The sequence below is a fragment of the Schistocerca serialis genome, unplaced genomic scaffold (assembly GCF_023864345.2).
Source record: "Schistocerca serialis cubense isolate TAMUIC-IGC-003099 unplaced genomic scaffold, iqSchSeri2.2 HiC_scaffold_844, whole genome shotgun sequence".
Classification (NCBI taxonomy): domain Eukaryota; kingdom Metazoa; phylum Arthropoda; class Insecta; order Orthoptera; family Acrididae; genus Schistocerca; species Schistocerca serialis.
This window is the reverse complement of record NW_026048457.1, coordinates 57047-70793: the sequence shown is the minus strand read 5'-3', so window position 1 is coordinate 70793 and position 13747 is coordinate 57047. Positions and strand designations below refer to the sequence as shown.

At 48.9% G+C, this 13747-nt stretch overlaps 4 non-coding genes across 4 annotated transcripts; all 4 read left to right on the top strand.

Moving 5' to 3' along the window:
* Positions 1 to 669: 669 nt before the first annotated feature.
* On the top strand, positions 670 to 788 carry LOC126452283 (5S ribosomal RNA). Its single transcript, XR_007584591.1, has one exon. It is a non-coding gene; the product is annotated as a 5S ribosomal RNA (ribosomal RNA).
* A 3562-nt stretch (positions 789 to 4350) lies between these two features.
* Positions 4351 to 4469, top strand: LOC126452282 (5S ribosomal RNA). The gene has a single exon (XR_007584590.1). It is a non-coding gene; the product is annotated as a 5S ribosomal RNA (ribosomal RNA).
* Positions 4470 to 8029: 3560 nt separating this feature from the next.
* Positions 8030 to 8148, top strand: LOC126452279 (5S ribosomal RNA). The gene has a single exon (XR_007584588.1). It is a non-coding gene; the product is annotated as a 5S ribosomal RNA (ribosomal RNA).
* Positions 8149 to 11708: 3560 nt separating this feature from the next.
* LOC126452278 (5S ribosomal RNA) lies at positions 11709 to 11827 on the top strand. Its single transcript, XR_007584587.1, has one exon. It is a non-coding gene; the product is annotated as a 5S ribosomal RNA (ribosomal RNA).
* The last annotated feature ends 1920 nt before the right edge of the window (positions 11828 to 13747 follow it).

Below are 13747 nucleotides of genomic sequence, written 5' to 3'. Positions count from 1 at the left end.
TTTTGTAGCAGTGCACAACTGCAAATTTGAAAACAACAATTTATCTTTCGCCGCTAGAAGAGATGGATGCTTTGTCGAACCTCCTGTGTCTTGTGTCCTTGTTTTCGCGCCTTTCCATGGCACGGCACAGCGCTGCTCTAGTAGCTCCGAACGGCCGCACGCGGCGTCTCGGACACGCCGGTTCGGCCCGCGCCCATCTCGCAGATGTTTGTCGTGCTTGTGCGGTCATATGGAGCGCGACCCGAGCGGCAGCGAGCGGCAGTCGAGCAAAGTCGGGACAAGTCGGGACGGAAAGGGAAGGGAAGGGGAGGGGACACGACAGGCGAGGATGCAACGCGCAAATTACGCAAATATCTGGAAGCGCGGCGCGTGTCAGCCAGGTGAGAAAGCCTCCGCCGGTCCAGCAGGACACTGCCACACCCCGCGCAGTCCCCCCCGACGCCCGGCCCTGCGCCGGACAACAAGAACAAGGTGCGTCTCCCGCGAGTGTCGGAGGCCGCACGCACCAAACGAATGACAGGCGGTGCAACGAGCAGCTGTGTTGTGCGTGTCACCCACGTGGCGGTGGAAGGACGTGCTTTGCGTCAAATGTGCCACGGAAAACGGCGATTGCGTGTGTTGGGAGAAGGGACGAACGCTTCTTCTGCACTGCGGCTACATTATAAGGACGCCAACGGCCATACCATGTTGAATACACCGGTTCTCGTCCGATCACCGAAGTTAAGCAACATCGGGCCCGGTTAGTACTTGGATGGGTGACCGCCTGGGAACACCGGGTATCATGGAATCCTTCGAAAAGGCTTCAGGTGCCAAAACGAATCCGAGGAAGACAGTGCTACTACCAATAGGCAACGGCAGACTGCGACCAGCGAGACAGTGGTACCGAGTGACAAACAACCATAGGGCACTCGGAGTGGAACTACAGCAGTGCCCTCTGAAAATGGCAGCACAAAACTGGCGCAGCGTCTTGAACACAACGAGAGGGCTCGTGAGGATACACGCGAACCGGAACCTGACGCTGAGCCAAAGAGTGCAGTTAGTAAACGAAACAATCCTGTCGAAAGCGTGGTACATGGCGCAAATACTATGTGCTCCGACGGAAATTGCGCGAGCGATAGGAAGTGCGGCGTACTACTTGCTGTGGAGGCGGGAAATCTTCAAGGTCTCCCAGGCGACGTGTTTCCTGTCAAGGGACGAAGGCGGACTTGGTCTGACTGACGTTAAGACGAAATGCGCGGCACTGCTTCTACACCGTGCGATGAAAATGGCAAACCAGAACAACAACAGTATAACGTCCAGCCTGATAAACCAATATAAACCTGAATCTGAAGAGGCTCCTGTAGACACCACGCACATACCATTCAAGTTGCGGCACATAAAACAGATGGCAATCGACAAGAGCTACATCACCGCGGTCGTTGCCAACCCACAGCAAAGAACGGCGAGGAACATCTACAGCGCTCTGAGGGGGAAGGCAAGAAAGTCCAAAATAGAGACGAGTTTTCCAGACCATGACTGGCCACAGGTCTGGAAGAATGTCTCGGAACGGACACTTCCTGAGCACGCCAGGGACACGTGGTATAAAATCATCCACAAAACAGTGCCGACAAACGAAAAACTGGCACGCATAAAAATGCGGGAATCCCCAAACTGCGAGCTCTGCAACCAGACCGACACCATCGAGCATCGTTTTGGCTGCAGAGAGAGCGGGGAAATATGGGCGACAGCGAGAAGAATGATCGCCCACATCAACAGAACCGACGAGAGGGCGATACATGTCTCAGCTGTCACTGTCCCGGACGCGAAGCCTTTCCCCAAAGCAAAACGCCTGGCCACAATGTGGATCATCGCCATGACGGCACACGCCATCGTCACGAAACGGCAGACCGACAAGGCGCAGTTCCTCACGGACCTGTGGGAGGAACACAGGAGGGCCAAACAACGCTCCAAGTACCGAGAGACCTTCCAGAACTTCCTGCAGGTCCCGCTGGACGCCGCCTTCCGAGACGCCTTCAACACGACGTGACCGACGCCCTCCCACAACACCCACACCCCAGTCGCTGAGGACTTCGCCCACCGATCCCTCCAAAGCCCCGACGGCAAGAATGGTGCAGCGCGGAAAGCGTTTTTTACGAAATGTGCACATAGTGAAAGTTTATATGTGAAGCAGTGCAAAAGTGAGTGACGTGTGCCAATTGTAGTGATACAGTGTCCAATTGCCACATAAAAGCAGGCAAGGAAATGGTCAGAGATAAATTTAGTGAAAAGGTTACAAAGTGCCCCAAGAAAACAACAAAATGTCATACAGTGTATTGCATGTAATTAATGTGTTCTCTCACTCACTCTCTCTCTCTCTCTCTCTCTCTCTCTCGCCACTCAAGGTACGCTTTTCCTTTCTCTTATGTTTTCAGTTTTTTTGCTTATTGACTTGTTTTTTTTTGTTTCATTGTTTTTTTTGTTTTTTATTTGTTTGTTTGTTGTTCCTTTTTGCTTTTTGTTTTGTTGTAAATCTCGGCCCATCATGTGCCAATCGTAGCATGCCTCTCTGCGACTAATAATCCCCGGCATTCACAAATTTAATCACATAGATGTTTCTGGTTTATAATCCCCTTTTTCGCCTCTGGGTACATATAGCAAACATGCCAAAATAGGTGCATTTCAAATAGCATAGAAGCAAATTTTTAATTTTCCCTTTTTTTCCATGTAAATTCAAAAAAAAAAAAATATATATATATAGAAATAACGCAAGCTTTGGAATTAAAAGACATAAAAAAAAAAAATCAAACAGGAAAATCTACATGAAGGACACTCAGTGAATAAACGTGTTGTAACTCGACCAAGAACTATCAAAAGAACAATCAGAACAGAAACCTTGACAGTTAATATCACCGTTCAATAATCAAGTACACCATTTAATGTAAAGACTTGTAATTGTTACAATTTGTAAATAAAAGTTTATATACGTCACAAAAAAAAAAAAAAAGGTGCTGTTGGCTCTATCTAATTTTTTAATTTTTACGTCGCTACACCTGCCAGGCCTCTTTTTCATACTAACTTTCAGGTGTGACAAAGATGCTTCCACAAGCACTTTAAAGTACTGCACTAAACATAAGACACGAAATTACAGTAATGAACTCAGTTTGAGCAAGAATGCGCCGAGGAATAGTGCTAGGAACTCGTTGGAAATAACGAAACACTACGAATCGACAGATGTGTTCTTGAAATGCGTCAGAGCCTACTGTTTTGTAGCAGCGCTAAATTCGGAAAACTAACTAAATAAATGAAAAAAAAAAAAAAATGAACCGTTTTCGTCCGATCACCCAAGTTAAGCAACAACGTTAGTATTCGGATCGGTGACTGCCTGGGACCTCTGGCTGTCTTCATATTTTGCTTTTTTGTCGCCACCACCACTGCCAGCCCTCTTTTTCAGATGTGACAACGATGTTTCCACAATGACTTAAATCTGTTGTAATAAACAAAAGATACGATATTAGGGATAGAAGAGTGTGCCAAGGAAGATTTCCAAAGAGTCTCTGGAAATAACAAAACAGTATGAAACGACAGAAATGTTGTGAAATACGTCAGGGCACATTGTTTTGTAGCAGTGCACAACTGCAAATTTGAAAACAACAATTTATCTTTCGCCGCTAGAAGAGATGGATGCTTTGTCGAACCTCCTGTGTCTTGTGTCCTTGTTTTCGCGCCTTTCCATGGCACGGCACAGCGCTGCTCTAGTAGCTCCGAACGGCCGCACGCGGCGTCTCGGACACGCCGGTTCGGCCCGCGCCCATCTCGCAGATGTTTGTCGTGCTTGTGCGGTCATATGGAGCGCGACCCGAGCGGCAGCGAGCGGCAGTCGAGCAGACCATCTCGCAGATGTTTGTCGTGCTTGTGCGGTCATATGGAGCGCGACCCGAGCGGCAGCGAGCGGCAGTCGAGCAAAGTCGGGACAAGTCGGGACGGAAGGGAAGGGAAGGGAAGGGAAGGGGAGGGGACACGACAGGCGAGGATGCAACGCGCAAATTACGCAAATATCTGGAAGCGCGGCGCGTGTCAGCCAGGTGAGAAAGCCTCCGCCGGTCCAGCAGGACACTGCCACACCCCGCGCAGTCCCCCCCGACGCCCGGCCCTGCGCCGGACAACAAGAACAAGGTGCGTCTCCCGCGAGTGTCGGAGGCCGCACGCACCAAACGAATGACAGGCGGTGCAACGAGCAGCTGTGTTGTGCGTGTCACCCACGTGGCGGTGGAAGGACGTGCTTTGCGTCAAATGTGCCACGGAAAACGGCGATTTCGTGTGTTGGGAGAAGGGACGAACGCTTCTTCTGCAGTGCGGCTACATTATAAGGACGCCAACGGCCATACCATGTTGAATACACCGGTTCTCGTCCGATCACCGAAGTTAAGCAACATCGGGCCCGGTTAGTACTTGGATGGGTGACCGCCTGGGAACACCGGGTATCATGGAATCCTTCGAAAAGGCTTCAGGTGCCAAAACGAATCCGAGGAAGACAGTGCTACTACCAATAGGCAACGGCAGACTGCGACCAGCGAGACAGTGGTACCGAGTGACAAACAACCATAGGGCACTCGGAGTGGAACTACAGCAGTGCCCTCTGAAAATGGCAGCACAAAACTGGCGCAGCGTCTTGAACACAACGAGAGGGCTCGTGAGGATACACGCGAACCGGAACCTGACGCTGAGCCAAAGAGTGCAGTTAGTAAACGAAACAATCCTGTCGAAAGCGTGGTACATGGCGCAAATACTATGTGCTCCGACGGAAATTGCGCGAGCGATAGGAAGTGCGGCGTACTACTTGCTGTGGAGGCGGGAAATCTTCAAGGTCTCCCAGGCGACGTGTTTCCTGTCAAGGGACGAAGGCGGACTTGGTCTGACTGACGTTAAGACGAAATGCGCGGCACTGCTTCTACACCGTGCGATGAAAATGGCAAACCAGAACAACAACAGTATAACGTCCAGCCTGATAAACCAATATAAACCTGAATCTGAAGAGGCTCCTGTAGACACCACGCACATACCATTCAAGTTGCGGCACATAAAACAGATGGCAATCGACAAGAGCTACATCACCGCGGTCGTTGCCAACCCACAGCAAAGAACGGCGAGGAACATCTACAGCGCTCTGAGGGGGAAGGCAAGAAAGTCCAAAATAGAGACGAGTTTTCCAGACCATGACTGGCCACAGGTCTGGAAGAATGTCTCGGAACGGACACTTCCTGAGCACGCCAGGGACACGTGGTATAAAATCATCCACAAAACAGTGCCGACAAACGAAAAACTGGCACGCATAAAAATGCGGGAATCCCCAAACTGCGAGCTCTGCAACCAGACCGACACCATCGAGCATCGTTTTGGCTGCAGAGAGAGCGGGGAAATATGGGCGACAGCGAGAAGAATGATCGCCCACATCAACAGAACCGACGAGAGGGCGATACATGTCTCAGCTGTCACTGTCCCGGACGCGAAGCCTTTCCCCAAAGCAAAACGCCTGGCCACAATGTGGATCATCGCCATGACGGCACACGCCATCGTCACGAAACGACAGACCGACAAGGCGCAGTTCCTCACGGACCTGTGGGAGGAACACAGGAGGGCCAAACAACGCTCCAAGTACCGAGAGACCTTCCAGAACTTCCTGCAGGTCCCGCTGGACGCCGCCTTCCGAGACGCCTTCAACACGACGTGACCGACGCCCTCCCACAACACCCACACCCCAGTCGCTGAGGACTTCGCCCACCGATCCCTCCAAAGCCCCGACGGCAAGAATGGTGCAGCGCGGAAAGCGTTTTTTACGAAATGTGCACATAGTGAAAGTTTATATGTGAAGCAGTGCAAAAGTGAGTGACGTGTGCCAATTGTAGTGATACAGTGTCCAATTGCCACATAAAAGCAGGCAAGGAAATGGTCAGAGATAAATTTAGTGAAAAGGTTACAAAGTGCCCCAAGAAAACAACAAAATGTCATACAGTGTATTGCATGTAATTAATGTGTTCTCTCACTCACTCTCTCTCTCTCTCTCTCTCTCTCTCTCGCCACTCAAGGTACGCTTTTCCTTTCTCTTATGTTTTCAGTTTTTTTGCTTATTGACTTGTTTTTTTTTGTTTCATTGTTTTTTTTGTTTTTTATTTGTTTGTTTGTTGTTCCTTTTTGCTTTTTGTTTTGTTGTAAATCTCGGCCCATCATGTGCCAATCGTAGCATGCCTCTCTGCGACTAATAATCCCCGGCATTCACAAATTTAATCACATAGATGTTTCTGGTTTATAATCCCCTTTTTCGCCTCTGGGTACATATAGCAAACATGCCAAAATAGGTGCATTTCAAATAGCATAGAAGCAAATTTTTAATTTTCCCTTTTTTTCCATGTAAATTCAAAAAAAAATATATATATATATATAGAAATAACGCAAGCTTTGGAATTAAAAGACATAAAAAAAAAATCAAACAGGAAAATCTACATGAAGGACACTCAGTGAATAAACGTGTTGTAACTCGACCAAGAACTATCAAAAGAACAATCAGAACAGAAACCTTGACAGTTAATATCACCGTTCAATAATCAAGTACACCATTTAATGTAAAGACTTGTAATTGTTACAATTTGTAAATAAAAGTTTATATACGTTACAAAAAAAAAAAAAAAAGGTGCTGTTGGCTCTATCTAATTTTTTAATTTTTACGTCGCTACACCTGCCAGGCCTCTTTTTCATACTAACTTTCAGGTGTGACAAAGATGCTTCCACAAGCACTTTAAAGTACTGCACTAAACATAAGACACGAAATTACAGTAATGAACTCAGTTTGAGCAAGAATGCGCCGAGGAATAGTGCTAGGAACTCGTTGGAAATAACGAAACACTACGAATCGACAGATGTGTTCTTGAAATGCGTCAGAGCCTACTGTTTTGTAGCAGCGCTAAATTCGGAAAACTAACTAAATAAATGAAAAAAAAAAAAAATGAACCGTTTTCGTCCGATCACCCAAGTTAAGCAACAACGTTAGTATTCGGATCGGTGACTGCCTGGGACCTCTGGCTGTCTTCATATTTTGCTTTTTTGTCGCCACCACCACTGCCAGCCCTCTTTTTCAGATGTGACAACGATGTTTCCACAATGACTTAAATCTGTTGTAATAAACAAAAGATACGATATTAGGGATAGAAGAGTGTGCCAAGGAAGATTTCCAAAGAGTCTCTGGAAATAACAAAACAGTATGAAACGACAGAAATGTTGTGAAATACGTCAGGGCACATTGTTTTGTAGCAGTGCACAACTGCAAATTTGAAAACAACAATTTATCTTTCGCCGCTAGAAGAGATGGATGCTTTGTCGAACCTCCTGTGTCTTGTGTCCTTGTTTTCGCGCCTTTCCATGGCACGGCACAGCGCTGCTCTAGTAGCTCCGAACGGCCGCACGCGGCGTCTCGGACACGCCGGTTCGGCCCGCGCCCATCTCGCAGATGTTTGTCGTGCTTGTGCGGTCATATGGAGCGCGACCCGAGCGGCAGCGAGCGGCAGTCGAGCAGACCATCTCGCAGATGTTTGTCGTGCTTGTGCGGTCATATGGAGCGCGACCCGAGCGGCAGCGAGCGGCAGTCGAGCAAAGTCGGGACAAGTCGGGACGGAAGGGAAGGGAAGGGAAGGGAAGGGGAGGGGACACGACAGGCGAGGATGCAACGCGCAAATTACGCAAATATCTGGAAGCGCGGCGCGTGTCAGCCAGGTGAGAAAGCCTCCGCCGGTCCAGCAGGACACTGCCACACCCCGCGCAGTCCCCCCCGACGCCCGGCCCTGCGCCGGACAACAAGAACAAGGTGCGTCTCCCGCGAGTGTCGGAGGCCGCACGCACCAAACGAATGACAGGCGGTGCAACGAGCAGCTGTGTTGTGCGTGTCACCCACGTGGCGGTGGAAGGACGTGCTTTGCGTCAAATGTGCCACGGAAAACGGCGATTTCGTGTGTTGGGAGAAGGGACGAACGCTTCTTCTGCAGTGCGGCTACATTATAAGGACGCCAACGGCCATACCATGTTGAATACACCGGTTCTCGTCCGATCACCGAAGTTAAGCAACATCGGGCCCGGTTAGTACTTGGATGGGTGACCGCCTGGGAACACCGGGTATCATGGAATCCTTCGAAAAGGCTTCAGGTGCCAAAACGAATCCGAGGAAGACAGTGCTACTACCAATAGGCAACGGCAGACTGCGACCAGCGAGACAGTGGTACCGAGTGACAAACAACCATAGGGCACTCGGAGTGGAACTACAGCAGTGCCCTCTGAAAATGGCAGCACAAAACTGGCGCAGCGTCTTGAACACAACGAGAGGGCTCGTGAGGATACACGCGAACCGGAACCTGACGCTGAGCCAAAGAGTGCAGTTAGTAAACGAAACAATCCTGTCGAAAGCGTGGTACATGGCGCAAATACTATGTGCTCCGACGGAAATTGCGCGAGCGATAGGAAGTGCGGCGTACTACTTGCTGTGGAGGCGGGAAATCTTCAAGGTCTCCCAGGCGACGTGTTTCCTGTCAAGGGACGAAGGCGGACTTGGTCTGACTGACGTTAAGACGAAATGCGCGGCACTGCTTCTACACCGTGCGATGAAAATGGCAAACCAGAACAACAACAGTATAACGTCCAGCCTGATAAACCAATATAAACCTGAATCTGAAGAGGCTCCTGTAGACACCACGCACATACCATTCAAGTTGCGGCACATAAAACAGATGGCAATCGACAAGAGCTACATCACCGCGGTCGTTGCCAACCCACAGCAAAGAACGGCGAGGAACATCTACAGCGCTCTGAGGGGGAAGGCAAGAAAGTCCAAAATAGAGACGAGTTTTCCAGACCATGACTGGCCACAGGTCTGGAAGAATGTCTCGGAACGGACACTTCCTGAGCACGCCAGGGACACGTGGTATAAAATCATCCACAAAACAGTGCCGACAAACGAAAAACTGGCACGCATAAAAATGCGGGAATCCCCAAACTGCGAGCTCTGCAACCAGACCGACACCATCGAGCATCGTTTTGGCTGCAGAGAGAGCGGGGAAATATGGGCGACAGCGAGAAGAATGATCGCCCACATCAACAGAACCGACGAGAGGGCGATACATGTCTCAGCTGTCACTGTCCCGGACGCGAAGCCTTTCCCCAAAGCAAAACGCCTGGCCACAATGTGGATCATCGCCATGACGGCACACGCCATCGTCACGAAACGACAGACCGACAAGGCGCAGTTCCTCACGGACCTGTGGGAGGAACACAGGAGGGCCAAACAACGCTCCAAGTACCGAGAGACCTTCCAGAACTTCCTGCAGGTCCCGCTGGACGCCGCCTTCCGAGACGCCTTCAACACGACGTGACCGACGCCCTCCCACAACACCCACACCCCAGTCGCTGAGGACTTCGCCCACCGATCCCTCCAAAGCCCCGACGGCAAGAATGGTGCAGCGCGGAAAGCGTTTTTTACGAAATGTGCACATAGTGAAAGTTTATATGTGAAGCAGTGCAAAAGTGAGTGACGTGTGCCAATTGTAGTGATACAGTGTCCAATTGCCACATAAAAGCAGGCAAGGAAATGGTCAGAGATAAATTTAGTGAAAAGGTTACAAAGTGCCCCAAGAAAACAACAAAATGTCATACAGTGTATTGCATGTAATTAATGTGTTCTCTCACTCACTCTCTCTCTCTCTCTCTCTCTCTCTCTCGCCACTCAAGGTACGCTTTTCCTTTCTCTTATGTTTTCAGTTTTTTTGCTTATTGACTTGTTTTTTTTTGTTTCATTGTTTTTTTTGTTTTTTATTTGTTTGTTTGTTGTTCCTTTTTGCTTTTTGTTTTGTTGTAAATCTCGGCCCATCATGTGCCAATCGTAGCATGCCTCTCTGCGACTAATAATCCCCGGCATTCACAAATTTAATCACATAGATGTTTCTGGTTTATAATCCCCTTTTTCGCCTCTGGGTACATATAGCAAACATGCCAAAATAGGTGCATTTCAAATAGCATAGAAGCAAATTTTTAATTTTCCCTTTTTTTCCATGTAAATTCAAAAAAAAATATATATATATATATAGAAATAACGCAAGCTTTGGAATTAAAAGACATAAAAAAAAAATCAAACAGGAAAATCTACATGAAGGACACTCAGTGAATAAACGTGTTGTAACTCGACCAAGAACTATCAAAAGAACAATCAGAACAGAAACCTTGACAGTTAATATCACCGTTCAATAATCAAGTACACCATTTAATGTAAAGACTTGTAATTGTTACAATTTGTAAATAAAAGTTTATATACGTTACAAAAAAAAAAAAAAAAGGTGCTGTTGGCTCTATCTAATTTTTTAATTTTTACGTCGCTACACCTGCCAGGCCTCTTTTTCATACTAACTTTCAGGTGTGACAAAGATGCTTCCACAAGCACTTTAAAGTACTGCACTAAACATAAGACACGAAATTACAGTAATGAACTCAGTTTGAGCAAGAATGCGCCGAGGAATAGTGCTAGGAACTCGTTGGAAATAACGAAACACTACGAATCGACAGATGTGTTCTTGAAATGCGTCAGAGCCTACTGTTTTGTAGCAGCGCTAAATTCGGAAAACTAACTAAATAAATGAAAAAAAAAAAAAATGAACCGTTTTCGTCCGATCACCCAAGTTAAGCAACAACGTTAGTATTCGGATCGGTGACTGCCTGGGACCTCTGGCTGTCTTCATATTTTGCTTTTTTGTCGCCACCACCACTGCCAGCCCTCTTTTTCAGATGTGACAACGATGTTTCCACAATGACTTAAATCTGTTGTAATAAACAAAAGATACGATATTAGGGATAGAAGAGTGTGCCAAGGAAGATTTCCAAAGAGTCTCTGGAAATAACAAAACAGTATGAAACGACAGAAATGTTGTGAAATACGTCAGGGCACATTGTTTTGTAGCAGTGCACAACTGCAAATTTGAAAACAACAATTTATCTTTCGCCGCTAGAAGAGATGGATGCTTTGTCGAACCTCCTGTGTCTTGTGTCCTTGTTTTCGCGCCTTTCCATGGCACGGCACAGCGCTGCTCTAGTAGCTCCGAACGGCCGCACGCGGCGTCTCGGACACGCCGGTTCGGCCCGCGCCCATCTCGCAGATGTTTGTCGTGCTTGTGCGGTCATATGGAGCGCGACCCGAGCGGCAGCGAGCGGCAGTCGAGCAGACCATCTCGCAGATGTTTGTCGTGCTTGTGCGGTCATATGGAGCGCGACCCGAGCGGCAGCGAGCGGCAGTCGAGCAAAGTCGGGACAAGTCGGGACGGAAGGGAAGGGAAGGGAAGGGAAGGGGAGGGGACACGACAGGCGAGGATGCAACGCGCAAATTACGCAAATATCTGGAAGCGCGGCGCGTGTCAGCCAGGTGAGAAAGCCTCCGCCGGTCCAGCAGGACACTGCCACACCCCGCGCAGTCCCCCCCGACGCCCGGCCCTGCGCCGGACAACAAGAACAAGGTGCGTCTCCCGCGAGTGTCGGAGGCCGCACGCACCAAACGAATGACAGGCGGTGCAACGAGCAGCTGTGTTGTGCGTGTCACCCACGTGGCGGTGGAAGGACGTGCTTTGCGTCAAATGTGCCACGGAAAACGGCGATTTCGTGTGTTGGGAGAAGGGACGAACGCTTCTTCTGCAGTGCGGCTACATTATAAGGACGCCAACGGCCATACCATGTTGAATACACCGGTTCTCGTCCGATCACCGAAGTTAAGCAACATCGGGCCCGGTTAGTACTTGGATGGGTGACCGCCTGGGAACACCGGGTATCATGGAATCCTTCGAAAAGGCTTCAGGTGCCAAAACGAATCCGAGGAAGACAGTGCTACTACCAATAGGCAACGGCAGACTGCGACCAGCGAGACAGTGGTACCGAGTGACAAACAACCATAGGGCACTCGGAGTGGAACTACAGCAGTGCCCTCTGAAAATGGCAGCACAAAACTGGCGCAGCGTCTTGAACACAACGAGAGGGCTCGTGAGGATACACGCGAACCGGAACCTGACGCTGAGCCAAAGAGTGCAGTTAGTAAACGAAACAATCCTGTCGAAAGCGTGGTACATGGCGCAAATACTATGTGCTCCGACGGAAATTGCGCGAGCGATAGGAAGTGCGGCGTACTACTTGCTGTGGAGGCGGGAAATCTTCAAGGTCTCCCAGGCGACGTGTTTCCTGTCAAGGGACGAAGGCGGACTTGGTCTGACTGACGTTAAGACGAAATGCGCGGCACTGCTTCTACACCGTGCGATGAAAATGGCAAACCAGAACAACAACAGTATAACGTCCAGCCTGATAAACCAATATAAACCTGAATCTGAAGAGGCTCCTGTAGACACCACGCACATACCATTCAAGTTGCGGCACATAAAACAGATGGCAATCGACAAGAGCTACATCACCGCGGTCGTTGCCAACCCACAGCAAAGAACGGCGAGGAACATCTACAGCGCTCTGAGGGGGAAGGCAAGAAAGTCCAAAATAGAGACGAGTTTTCCAGACCATGACTGGCCACAGGTCTGGAAGAATGTCTCGGAACGGACACTTCCTGAGCACGCCAGGGACACGTGGTATAAAATCATCCACAAAACAGTGCCGACAAACGAAAAACTGGCACGCATAAAAATGCGGGAATCCCCAAACTGCGAGCTCTGCAACCAGACCGACACCATCGAGCATCGTTTTGGCTGCAGAGAGAGCGGGGAAATATGGGCGACAGCGAGAAGAATGATCGCCCACATCAACAGAACCGACGAGAGGGCGATACATGTCTCAGCTGTCACTGTCCCGGACGCGAAGCCTTTCCCCAAAGCAAAACGCCTGGCCACAATGTGGATCATCGCCATGACGGCACACGCCATCGTCACGAAACGACAGACCGACAAGGCGCAGTTCCTCACGGACCTGTGGGAGGAACACAGGAGGGCCAAACAACGCTCCAAGTACCGAGAGACCTTCCAGAACTTCCTGCAGGTCCCGCTGGACGCCGCCTTCCGAGACGCCTTCAACACGACGTGACCGACGCCCTCCCACAACACCCACACCCCAGTCGCTGAGGACTTCGCCCACCGATCCCTCCAAAGCCCCGACGGCAAGAATGGTGCAGCGCGGAAAGCGTTTTTTACGAAATGTGCACATAGTGAAAGTTTATATGTGAAGCAGTGCAAAAGTGAGTGACGTGTGCCAATTGTAGTGATACAGTGTCCAATTGCCACATAAAAGCAGGCAAGGAAATGGTCAGAGATAAATTTAGTGAAAAGGTTACAAAGTGCCCCAAGAAAACAACAAAATGTCATACAGTGTATTGCATGTAATTAATGTGTTCTCTCACTCACTCTCTCTCTCTCTCTCTCTCTCTCTCTCTCGCCACTCAAGGTACGCTTTTCCTTTCTCTTATGTTTTCAGTTTTTTTGCTTATTGACTTGTTTTTTTTTGTTTCATTGTTTTTTTTGTTTTTTATTTGTTTGTTTGTTGTTCCTTTTTGCTTTTTGTTTTGTTGTAAATCTCGGCCCATCATGTGCCAATCGTAGCATGCCTCTCTGCGACTAATAATCCCCGGCATTCACAAATTTAATCACATAGATGTTTCTGGTTTATAATCCCCTTTTTCGCCTCTGGGTACATATAGCAAACATGCCAAAATAGGTGCATTTCAAATAGCATAGAAGCAAATTTTTAATTTTCCCTTTTTTTCCATGTA